Source organism: Triticum dicoccoides, chromosome 7A (assembly GCF_002162155.2).
Source record: "Triticum dicoccoides isolate Atlit2015 ecotype Zavitan chromosome 7A, WEW_v2.0, whole genome shotgun sequence".
Lineage (NCBI taxonomy): Eukaryota > Viridiplantae > Streptophyta > Magnoliopsida > Poales > Poaceae > Triticum > Triticum dicoccoides.
This window is the reverse complement of record NC_041392.1, coordinates 543,275,852-543,284,250: the sequence shown is the minus strand read 5'-3', so window position 1 is coordinate 543,284,250 and position 8,399 is coordinate 543,275,852. Positions and strand designations below refer to the sequence as shown.

At 49.9% G+C, this 8,399-nt stretch overlaps 1 pseudogene; it reads left to right on the top strand.

Annotated features, from left to right (window-relative positions):
- The first annotated feature begins 513 nt into the window (after positions 1-513).
- On the top strand, positions 514-836 carry LOC119327528 (annotated as a pseudogene).
- The last annotated feature ends 7,563 nt before the right edge of the window (positions 837-8,399 follow it).

Genomic DNA, 8,399 nt, shown 5'->3' with positions numbered 1-8,399 from the left:
CGACCGACCTCCCTCCACATCTCGTCCATCCACCCATGGAAACCCCCTCTTCCATGGATCCACCCACCCACGCCCACCAGTTCTGGCGATGGATGGGGCACACCAGTTCTAGCGATGGATGGGGCGCACCAGTTCTGGCGATGGCAGCGCCGGACCCGCACCCACCTACGCGATGGAGGTCGGCCGCATCGGGATCCACCTACGCGATGGAGGCCGGCCGGATCGGTGTGGCGCGACACACCACACCGGAGCTTGCTGCTGTGCTGGTCGTCGACAACGACGCAACTCCGACGGGACCTAGACGCCCAAGGTACGTACACCGTTCTTGCCAACTCTTCCATCTCCTCTCATGCGTGGCTTGCGTGCTGCAGATCTAACCCCGCATCCTTCCTTCCTTGTGTTCGCGGAACGACAATGGCAAGGGGACGACCGATGTGCGTGGTGGACCAGGAGGTGGAGAACCGTCTCGCCCTCCTTGTTCACATCACCTTCCCTTTGCTTTCCCTTGGACACTTGGAGAGAGAGAAGGAAGATGGCGGACAAGGGGATGGCCAACTGCATCGACATCATCCTCGCCATCATCCTGCCGCTGCTCGACGTCTTCCTCAAGTTCGCCTGCGGGGTGAGTTGCCCGAGCTTTGTCCCGGTCCCGTGCTAGCTGCATGTTTAAACTTCACAGTAGGTTCCCTCCTGAGCGTGATTCCGTCGAGAGTTCGGTTAACTGACTGCTAGTGTTGAACGTGCTTTTGCAGATCGAGTTCTGAATCTGCTTGCTGCTCACCTTCTTCGGCTACCTCCCTGGCATCATCTACGCCGTTTGGGTCATCACTAAGTAGGTGTCGGAGGGGCTCCTCACCTCTGGCTGCCTCTAGGTATGCATTCACCGATGCACCTTGGGGGAACATGTCATGTTTCCCGGTTATTTTCTGTTCAGTACAGTCCTCTGCAGAATTTACAAAAGCAATTTTTACTTTATGAAGAAACTAAACTGAAAGTGCTAGTGATCGACTAGAGGGGGGTGAATAGGCGATTTTTATGGAAGTCTTCAAAACATGGAAGTTTCGAAGACAAACGATAGAAATAAACCTATTACCATGCAGCGGAAGGTAGACTACACTAAGCTAGCCATAGTGAAGTATTCAATGAAATGAAACCATAAAGACTAATAGCAGCTAGGCAGTATAGATCAGGATGGAAGATAGTATGAAGCCAATCAGAACAAGCAGTCACACAGTGAAGACAAATAACTAATGCAAACATGCAATGACTTCACAAGGACCAATCAGCACATAAAGAGATGGGAAGGATGGAACCAGTGGCTCGTTGAAGACAGTGATTTGTTGGACCAGCTCCAGTTGTTGTGACAACTGTACGTCTGGTTAGGGAGGCTGAGATTCAACTCAGAAGACCGTGTCTTCACCTTATTCCCCTTGAGATAAGGACACCCAGTCCTCGCCCAATCACTCTGGTAAGTCTTCAAGGTAGACTTCCAAACCTTCACAGACTTCGTTCACCGGCGATCCACAATGACTCTTGGATGCTCAGAACGCAACGCCTAACCGGCTGGAGGATTCACAGTCCTCAAGTGTAATAAGTCTTCAGATCACACAGACAGGAAGACTTAAGTGATGCCTAACACTCTTTGGCTCTGGGTGTTTAGGGCTTTGTCCTCGCAAGGAATTCTCTCTCAAAGGCTCGAGGTGGGTTGCTCTCAAACGACAAAAGCCGTACACTAACTCTGAGCAGCCAACCGTTTATGGTTGTAGGGGGGTGGGCTATTTATAGCCACTAGGCAACCCAACCTGATTTGTCCGAAATGACCCTGGGTCACTAAGGAACTGGCACGTGTTCCAACGGTCAGATTTCAAACACACACGACAACTTTACTTGGGCTACAAGCAAAGCTGACTTATCCAGCTCTGGATAAGATTTGCTCTCAGTGTCTTCGCTCGAAGACATAAGATTTTGGTTAAGCATCACTTCAGTCATTCTGACTGGTTCATTTGGACCCCACTTAACAGTACGGTGGTTCCTATGACTCAACAAAGAAGAAAAAGAACGATGAAACAACTAAGTCTTCGCGCTCCATAGTCTTCACGCAATGTCTTCTCTTGTCATAGTCTTTAATGTGAATGTCTTCACATACCACCTTTGACTTCAATGTCTTCATACATTTTTAGGGGTCATCTCTGGTAGGAAAACCGAATCAATAAGGGACTTCTACCTGTGTTATCCTGCAATTCTCACAAACACATTAGTCCCTCAACCAGGTTTGTCGTCAATACTCCAAAACCAACTAGGGGTGGCACTAGATGCACTTACAATCTCCCCCCTTTTGGTGATTGATGACAAACTGGTTGAAGTTTTCAACGGGGAATAAAATATGTGAAATTGTAAAGGATAGGGTATTGTCTTCATAAGTGGCAAAGGCTCCCCCTGAAGATGTGCATATAAGTAATTTTCTCTTGGAATGCAAATGCACATGGCAGGTTGTACTTGTGGAGATCCTCTTCAACTTATGACGACAATTCATCATGCATGATTTGATGTAACGAAGATAATGACATGCATAATGAGAAATGGACGTCTGCAAAATGACCTAAGTGCGGAAGTTATCATCGCACATGCGGAATTTATCATCGCATCACAGAATAGCAAATAAGTAGCAGACGACCATCGAGTTTAAGTGTTACAACTCAAAGAACCAAATGTATCGAAAAGCAAGAGTTGTAAGCACTTGGTAAAAGTAGCAAAAGGTAAGCAACCACCCATATGGACCCACTTGAAGACTATCAACTCATATGCTTCTCCCCCTTTTGTCAGTAAGGACCAAAAAGGTTTGAAGACATAGAGCGCCTACTCGTTCCCATGAGGTGCAGGCGAGGCAGCAGGGTCGTCGTTGAGGTCCGGTGGTGCAGAAGAACTTGGTGCAGTGTCGACATGCGTTCAATTTGGAGGAGGTGAAGTTGCACCATCTTGGTCATCGATGACTCTGGCATTCACTGACGCAGTTGAGGACGAATAGTCAGAGTCTTCAAGTGAGGGAGTCCTACGCAAGTGAGCATTCCATGGAGGAGTTGAGTCAAACTTGAATCTTTCGGTGAAGCCATCGTCCTACAGATCAGCTTCAGCACTAAGCAAAGTCAAACTCTTCCACGACCTCCGACAGGTTTCATGAGTGACAAAGGCATTCTTGGTGGCAAGATTGTGTGTGCGGTTGACATCCACCAAGAGGCTTTGCATATGATGCTTGAGCCAGTTGTGATGCTTGTCCTGTTTCTGGTGTAGCGCGACGAGAAGCTCTCGGTCATTGGGAACACGAGATCGCCTTCGAGGCCTTTGCGCAATGGTGCGACCAGTGGCGTCAGTTTGAGCGCGAGGGGCACGTGTGTTGCCAGCCAAGGGATAAACACGCGAGACTTCCTGAACTCCTTCAATGGGCTGGGTGAAGTTTCAGTGATCAGCATTGTGAAGATAAATGGGATCCTTAGCAGGCTCTGGGTAAATAGCTTCAATAGACAGATCAACCTATGGCAAGGAGACAAGATGATTGCGCGCAGATGGCTGATAGTTAATGGCAGAGTGAAGCTTGATAAGGCGCATTACCCATGGAGCATAGGACTTCATACCAAAAATGTCGAAGCCAGATGTAGCCAACTACCTAATGAAGAAGTCTTGAGCATTGAAGTTGATGCCATTGAAGATGTAGAAAACCAAAGTCTTCATTGCTCCTTCAAGCTTCGCTGCAGATGAATGTCCTTTGATAGGCCATAGAGTTTTTCCGAGGATGTGATAAATGGTGCGAGGCAGATACTCTAGGTCTTCAACAAAGAATTCAGATGGGTATTCAGCGTCGTGAGGCAAAGGCTTCATCATGCTCAACAGTTGACTCATGTTGGGTTCTGGCTTCTGAAAAATGCTCTCCAAAGCATTCTGGTGTTGTTGACAACCTGGCTCATAGTATTCACTAGGAGTGGGCAGGCCTGTGAGCTCAATGATATCAAGAGCTTTGGCTTCATGATGGATATTGCCTATCATCCACTCAAGGACCCAAGTCTTTGGATCCCTGTTGTAGCCTCGAATGTGAAGAGTTGCATAGAACTGTAGCAGAAGCTCTTCATTCCAGTGTTCCTTATATGTGACAAACTGCAGGAGTCCAGCGTCTCTAAAGCAATCCAACGCTTCTTCAAGGCAGGGCAGGCCAGCTATAGCTTCAGTGTCGAGATGCATATGTGGAAATATGTTCCCTTGATTGTATAAGACGCAGGAATAGTAGTTGCGCTGCTGATAGCTCCAGAACCAATCTGATGAAATGCGAGGTTTGGTGTAAGGGTTCTTGGCACTGTTGAAGAAGGTGTTGTGTGCCACGAAGCCATTCACATTGAAGACCCCAGGTGAAGTTGCAGTGCCTGGGAATTGTGGAAGTCTTGGCTTGGGCTTCTGGATGGGAGGTCTGTGCTCGACATGATAGTTAAATTGTGGGCCCGCAGCAGGTGGAGGAACCAGAATGGGCCATCGGACCATAACAGGCTGACCACGATCAAATGCCAGCTCAATTGTATGAGGTCTTGGAGGGGGTACAGGAGCATTGACATTGTCATTGATATGGGCTTCAGGGGCCACATTGGCTTCAGGTGCTTCAGTATTGGCTTCGGGCGCTGCAGTGGCTTCAGGTGCATGCACTTCTGGCACCGCAGTAGCTTCAGGCGCCACATTAGCTTCAGCCATGACAACGTCATTGGCTTCAGTGTTGATGTTGGTGGCCGCCTCAGGATTGTTAACCTCCACTTCAGGAGCTGGAGGGTCGGACATGTTCTCCTCGAGAACAACATCTTGGTGGGACGGGGGTGTAGCAACTCTTTCTACTTCAACTCGTGGTTCTTCTTATTCATCGGCTGATGCAGCCGGAATATCTTCAGCCGTTTTGGCTTTAGAGTCTGACACGTGCACAGTGGGAGGGACTTGGGGCCTTGGTCCTTTGCGAAGCCTGCGTAATGCTGGCGACGCTTGCGGAGATGGAGTTTGCTGGGCCTCAAAGTCATCGTCATCTTGCACGGGTGAGGTGACTTGTGGTTGGGGAGAACTTGGGGTGTCTTGTTGTTGTGGGTGATCAGCCCACGATGCATCCTGAGCAGTTGGCATCAGAGGACGACCAATGCTGATGAGTTCTCTATGAGCACAGGCGATGATACCAACTGGTGCTCGATCTGAGGAAGGACTTCATCATCTTCAACATTGTCGTGAGGACCAATGTCTTCAACTGCGGTGGGGTCAACAACTAGATTGTCTTCAGCTTCAGGAGCCTTTGTGGAAGCAGGCTCATGAACTATCACTTGGCGTTCTTCATGTTCAGACGCAGGACGAGCCACTGAGATTGGCTCGACATCAAGGGGCTTTGTGGGTGTGACGCCCCCGATTCAATCGTACACTAATCATACATGCAAACGTGTACGGTCAAGATCAGGGACTCGCGGGAAGATATCACAACACAACTCTACAACTAAAATAAGTCATACAAGCATCATATTACAAGCCAGGGGCCTCGAAGGCTCGAATACAAGAGCTCGATCATAGACGAGTCAGCGAAAGCAACAATATCTGAGTACAGACATAAGTTAAACAAGTTTTCCTTAAGAAGGCTAGCACAAACTGGGATACAGATCGAAAGAGGCGCAGCCTCCTGCCTGGGATCCTCCTAAACTACTCCTGGTCGTCGTCAGCGGGCTGCACGTAGTAATAGGCACCTCCAGTGTAGTAGGAGTCGTCATCGACGGTGGCGTCTGGCTCCTGGGCTCCCACATCTGGTTGCGACAACCAGGTAGAAGGGATAGGGGGAAAAGAAGGAGAAAGCAACCGTGAGTACTCATCCAAAGTACTCGCAAGCAAGGAGCTACACTACATATGCATGGGTATATGTGTAAAGGGGCCATATCGGTGGACTGAACTGCAGAATGCCAGAATAAGAGGGGGATAGCTAATCCTGTCGAAGACTACGCTTCTGGCAGCCTCCGTCTTGCAGCATGTAGAAGAGAGTAGACCGAGGTCCTCCAAGTAGCATCATGTAGCATAATCCTACCCGGCGATCCTCTCCTCGTCACCCTGTTAGAGAGCGATCACCGGCTTATATCTGGCACTTGGAAGGGTGTGTTTTATTAATTATCCGGTTCTAGTTGTCATAAGGTCAAGGTACAACTCCAAGTCGTCCTGTTACTGAAGATCACGGCTATTCGAATAGATTAACTTCCCTGCAGGGGTGCACCACATTTCCCAACACTCTCGATCCCCTTTGTCCGGACACACTTTTCTGGGTCATGCCCAGCCTCGGAAGATCAACATGTCGCAGCCCTACCAAGGCACAACAGAGAGGTCAGCACGCCGGTCTAAATGCTATGGCGCAGGGGTCTGGGCCCATCGCCCATTGCACACATGCATGTTGCGAGGGCGGCCGGACAGCAAACCTAGCAACCTCCATTACAAAGGAAGTTGCGTTACGCGGTCCAACCCGGTGCGCGCCACTCAGTCGCTGACGTCACGAAGGCTTCGGCTGATACCACGACGTTGAGTGCCCATAGCTGTGCCCACGTAGATGGTTAGTGCGTATAGGCCAGTAGCCAGACTCAGATCAAATACCCAGATCTCGTTAAGCGTGTTATTTTGAAGTAACCGCGAACGCCGACCAGGGCCAGGCCCACCTCTCTCCTAGGTGGTCTCAACCTGCCCTGTCGCTCCGCCTCAAAGTAACAGTCGAGGGCCATCAGGACCCCATGCCCACCTCTACCGGGATGGAGCCACCTGCCCCTTCAGCCCCCATCTCCGAACAATATCATAACTAATGTAACAGTATAAGTATATATCATATGCCCGTGATCACCTCCCGAAGTGATCACGTCCCAGTAGTATAGCATGGCAGACGAACAAGAGTGTAGGGCCACTGATGGAACACTAGCATCCTATACTAAGCATTTAGGATTGCAGGTAAAGGTAACAATAGTAGTAGCAAGGACAGGCTATGCATCAGGATAGGATAACGGAAAGCAGTAACATGCTACACTACTCTAATGCAAGCAGTAGAGAGAAGAACAGGCGATATCTGGTGATCAAAGGGGGGGGCTTGCCTGGTTGCTTTGGCAAGAAGGGTTCGTCGTCGATGTAGTCGATCACAGGGATACTAGCAGCGGTCTCAGGGCTACCGGAAAGAAGTAACGGAGGGGGAACACAATAAATAATAGAGCAATCAAAGTATCACAAAGCATATAACATGTTAATACGCGGTGCTAGAGGTGACCTAATGTGGTACGAGGTGGTACCGGTGAAGGGGGGGGGGACATCCGGGAACATATCCCTGGTGTTTCGCGTTTTTGGACAGATGAATCGGAGGGGGAAAGTTGCGTGTTCTCTATGCTAGGGATGCGTGGCGGACGAACGGGCTGCGTATCCGGATTCGTCTCGTCGTTCTAAGCAACTTTCATGTACAAAGTTTTTCCATCCGAGCTACGGTTTATTTTATATTAATTTTAAAAGATTTAAATCATTTTTAGGATTTATTTAATTATTTAAATCAACATTATCCAGAATAGTGTTTGCTGACGTCATCATGACATCAGCATGATGTCATCAGTCAACAGGGCGTTGACCTAGTCAAACTGACATGTGGGCCCCACATGTCAATGATTGTTCTATTAATTAACAGTAGTTAATTGGATTAATTTGTCATTAGGTTAATTAATCGTAATTAGTTAATTTAAACAGAAATAATTAAGTTAATTATTTGGTTAATTAATTAATTAATTTTATTATTATTTATTTATCATTTTTTAATTCTTTTTCATTCATTTTTCTATACGTTCTGGGGCGCCGGGCCCAGCTGTCATAGGCCCCTGTGGCCTTGGCGAGTACAGGGCGCGATTGCGGACGCAACGGGCACCCGGGCGTTTGCACCCAAAGGGCAGACCCGGGGCGCCGCGGGGTGCCGGAACTGGTCGCCGGTGTGGCGTGGCCTGCGGGGCCAGAGGCGGAGGCGGGGCACGGGACGACGGCGCCAACACCAGGGACGGCGACGAGTGCGGCGCGGTAGGGGAAGGCAATGGTGGGTTGCAAAGTGCGGGTGTGTGTGCGCACGGCGGTTGCGGTGGTGCGGCGACAGCGAGGGCTCGCGCTGGGGCCGGTGGGGAGGCTCGACGTCCACAGGAGCAGGGGAGGCGGGTCAAGTGGGACCAAGCGGATGTGGGTTTGGTCACGGTCGAGGCAGAGTAGAGCGGGGGAAAACAGGGGCGCGGCCACGCGCCGGGCAGACGGCGTGGGCGTGCTTGTGCACGGTGGCCGGGGCCGCAGCCGGATGCAAGCAGCAGCAAGGGGCTGGCCACGGCGCGGGAGCGAGATGGCACCAGGGCGGGACGGAG